At 33.6% G+C, this 4,577-nt stretch overlaps 1 protein-coding gene across 1 annotated transcript in view; it reads right to left on the minus strand.

Annotated features, from left to right (window-relative positions):
* Positions 1–4,577, minus strand: part of LOC117112744 (G-protein coupled receptor 54-like) — a 31,987-nt gene that overhangs the window by 11,194 nt on the left and 16,216 nt on the right. The window lies entirely within an intron of this gene.

Genomic DNA, 4,577 nt, shown 5'->3' on the forward strand with positions numbered 1-4,577 from the left:
AGCCTACGTGTATCAAATCATATGAAAATAATTATGTTGTTGGCTGACAATGAAATGATTAGCCATTGTGCGGCTGACGACGGACATGAACTTTTCATCCTACGATTGACTACCAGAGGCCGCGAGCAACAGGACTCACACAAATCTGAAAATTCGGATTCGGTGTGAATCCACACTTATTTTTGCATTCGTTGAGAATGAATTTAGTTTGAAGCGCAAGAGTAACAACAGGTCGTAAGGGAGTCGCTTTAACCACGGAAAGCTAGTGATACTTATCGTAAATAAAGACATTATCTAAACAGATTGATTTGTGTTCATGCTATGTAGGTCGAACTGAACTACACGATATTGAATATTGTGCGATCATAGCCTACGGTATAATTTCATTATATTATTGATAGGGGCCTTATATTAATAATAATATAATAATAATAATAATAATAACAATAGCAATAATAATAACACTAACAATGATAATAATAATAATAATAATAATAAAAATAATAAAAATAACAATAACAATAATAATAATAATAATAATAATAATTATTATTATTATTATTATCATTGTTATTGATATTATTATTTTTATTATTATTATATATAATAGAATATAATATATATATATATAATATAATATATATAATATATATTATCCTGCTAATAATTGAAAACTAGGCCTATGTGCACTAATAAGCAGCAACTATATATTTGTCTCTTTTGATTGGCAATTTCGCGTATGTATCCACAGCCACCGAATCCCTTTGGACACTGTTCCATTCTATAATTCTGTCTCATGTTAGAGTAACCAGATTATTTATTCTTTTATGAAGTTATTTATTAGTAAAATCGGCAGAAAACCAATAAAAGAAAGAATAAAGCAAAGCATCAAAATGGCTGTCTGAACGGATCGTCATTAAAACGATCCGTTACGCGCGCGACGTGGCGTTACGTTCTAAATAATCGCGTCAGCCGACTACCGTCGGGCGCAGTAAGTGCCTGGCTTTTGACTATCAATATCCAATGTTTAGTGGCGTATCGAAAGGGTCTGACTGGTAATGTAATGGTCTGACTGGTAATGTAATGGTCACGCATTTCGTCACGCGCCTTTTCCATAGGGTACAAAGCGCCCTTATTCAGAGTTAAACGAAAAACAATCAAATACTTATGGTTGTTGACAGTTATCAACCAAAAAAGTAAAAAAATAAAAAAATAAATAAAAACTATTGGTGCAGGCACTTGAAGCAATGGTGAAGAACGTTAAAAGTGATACGATGACGCACAGGAAGTCAATATAATATAATTAGAATAGGGGATGAGTGAGTTTGAGGAGGCATGGCGAACACAAATCTTATTTTGCATGCTCTTTATGTATGGTATACTCCGGTGTATAAAGATTTGCAGTAGTCCAGGCACGATTGAATGAATGCCCTAGTAATTGAAGATTGGATAGTAATAAGTAGGCCTAATGCATGGAGGAGGGAGCAGGGTGGCGCCAGGATTGCCTAACAGCGATAAGCATCAGTGGGCGTGGTCGGGCGTCGGTCAAAATCTCTAGGAAGTGATCCAGGAGGCGTAGCCCAAGAAACTATGACAAGGGTTTTCATAGGCTTATTTATTCGATTTGAGGGTCTACAAGATAGGCCTATGTAAATTATGTATATAATTATTTAATTCCCCCGAGGAAGTGAGTTTTCTCCCCGACTGGAGGGGACCTGCATGAGCGGGAGGAGGGGTGCGAGGCTTATGTCTACAGTAAAGCAATGAAGGCAGTGAGCATCTTCTTTTTTTTTTTATTACGATCGTTGAAAAATGTAACAATCAAATCGGACAGGTGACGCCGTCAGTGAATGTGGAAGGAAATCACGATCATTCATTATGTTAGGCTCTATTGAAAACTATACTCCATGTGCAGGTGAATGCAGAGCCTACATGCTTCAGTTTCCATAGACAGCAAAATATCCGGATATGAGCAAAAAAAGTACTCGGCTAAATAACCGACACCGTTAACTGCAAGGGCGCCCTCAATCAATTCAAATTATCAATCGAATGCAGTAGATGATTCATTCATTAGTGAATTTAAAGTATCATCACTATATTACAGTACAGTACATGTATGCAGTTTGAAATATTATAGTATTGAAATTGGTCAGCGGAGACTTTATAATTAATAAAATGAGTTTCAATCCAAATATTTTGCCATTAGACATCTCCTTAAACACCTCCCGCCAGGACTATGCATAGTAGTAGTGCCTATCAGCGAATATCAATGAATTCTGATCTTTGCCTTATTAGAAGCTGATAGCTTATTGAATTATTTGATGTTTGAGGATTTCCAAACATCAGTTTGACAGTTAGCCCTACTTAAAAAGTACATTAATCCTTCTAATATAATTTATAACGCCAAACGCATGCCTTTGATCCCTCTGTGTGCTTTTAGCAGAACAGAGAGCTCAAGATATTACATTCACGTAGAATGCTCACTATGAAGAGTGATAATGATTAAAAAGTGACAATTATAATTTTCAGGTTTTCATAATGTAAACTATAATATTTTTTTCACAACTTTGATAATTGGAACTATAATTTAAATTTCATAATATAATAATACAAATTCATAGCATTGCACTCAAATCATTCATTGATAATATAGATTGAAATCATTCATTGATATATTGATTTATATAGTTTACCAAATCCTTGTTCAGGTTTGCGACTGACCAAACTAACAAACAGGTATCATAATCCCGGTTCGGGAAATTCTTTCACAGTCGCAGATTCCTCTCCTTTACCGTTTATCATTTATGTATGTATAAAGTATTACCACAAGAGTCTAATTTTCTATAACTGTCACATGTTTCTCTGCAGTATATGGAACAGCTAGAAATTTTATCGTTATTAATGATATATAAATACAGTATGAACTTATGAGAATACAAAGCGCCACCACACCACTATCACCGATATGTATAGTCCCTACCGATTGAATTATAGTTCTAATTAAACCCGCAGGTGATATCTTCCTGTGCACTGCAGTTAAAAAACCCTGTCACTCCGGAAATTTTACCACCTTTAATGCAGTTATCAGGTGTATATACAGTACTGTGACTTCTTTATAATGAAATAATCGATTTTGAGAAGGAAAATATTTATGACATTTGTAGTTTTGTTATCTGTTATTTTAGAACTAGCCACAATACCTTACCATATTAATGACTGTTCGCTGCTTTATAATAGCTTGTAAACTGGTGTGGTGTATTACAACGTTGAGCCATTTCCGGGATAATGACCATATCGACATGAAATTTAAAGGGTCCCTGAAGATTAATCAATTAATTTGGCATTATTATATTTATATTAGTTAATTAAATGAGTACTATTATATTTATATTACACTCATCGTAAAGTATAGAACGATTATAAACAGGATTTAGAATCTTAATACCACATTCACTATAAAACACCAATATTTATAAATACTGTACTATAAATACTGGGCCTATATACTAATTCTAACAATAATAATAACAAATAATTATTAAAAATTGTGTTAATAATTAATAGGAAAACGCAAAAATAATAATTAACTGTCAAACAATACAAAGTAAATATAAATGCCAACTCAGGTTATTGACGTTAAAAGTTCTATTTAGACTACAAAAAAAAAAAAAACAAAACAAAACAAAAAACTCACGCATGACAGTTTCGGTGGCTATCAGCTATCATTCTCAAATACTAAAATGTAGAAATCTACATCTCCAGCTTGCCGACTGATGAATATGTCGGCAAATCTCAGCAGGTCTGGCGTTGGGGGACCCTGAGTCTTGGTGTGGTGTCTAAACAATTGATCGTATACAAGGGACTGTTATTGTGCTCCCTCTGGAACTGTTATACGTAAGTTTCTTTTGTTACAATCTGAATGATTGTTATAGTTTAAATGTGGAAGAAATTTTAACTTCAATAACTATCAGAAGAATAGATGAAATTCCTCCAACGTATAATACTTTGTTGCTAAATAGACCGACAACATTATACTTATCCGAAAAAGAACAAACTAATCAACCATAGCACAAACACAAATTACACTGGTATCAGGTGAACCAAACAACGCGAAGGAACATTACCATAGGCACCCATCATGGAAAACTGTGGAATTGTACTTAAAACGTGTATGAATAATCAGGCTAATTGAACGGGACAGAACACGAATTCGCATGAATTGCAGTAAATGATCAACACGGAAGCAATCAACTAAATAAATGATGTTATTGTACTATCATGTTTTTTTAAACCACGAGGCGAGGGAGTAATAGTAATTGTGACGACCAATCGTGGTATCGACATTTGAAGTACTATTTAATGTTAATGTATTGATTTGGAGTAATTAACAATTGTTTCCTTTTAGTATGGACCTCGTTCAGCAATTATTTTAGTGTGTTAAACATTGGGGTAATAGGCCTATTGGTGCCATTTGCAAATGTAAACAATATTCATATTTACACTATAATTATGTTTATATTTTTATTTTTACGTTGGGTGAGTCCACGTACAATATTTCACGTAAAATAAATAAATAT

The sequence above is a fragment of the Anneissia japonica genome, unplaced genomic scaffold (genome assembly GCF_011630105.1).
Source record: "Anneissia japonica isolate Jap-2015-1 unplaced genomic scaffold, ASM1163010v1 scaffold1078_len308785_cov188, whole genome shotgun sequence".
Taxonomy (NCBI): Eukaryota; Metazoa; Echinodermata; class Crinoidea; order Comatulida; family Comatulidae; genus Anneissia; species Anneissia japonica.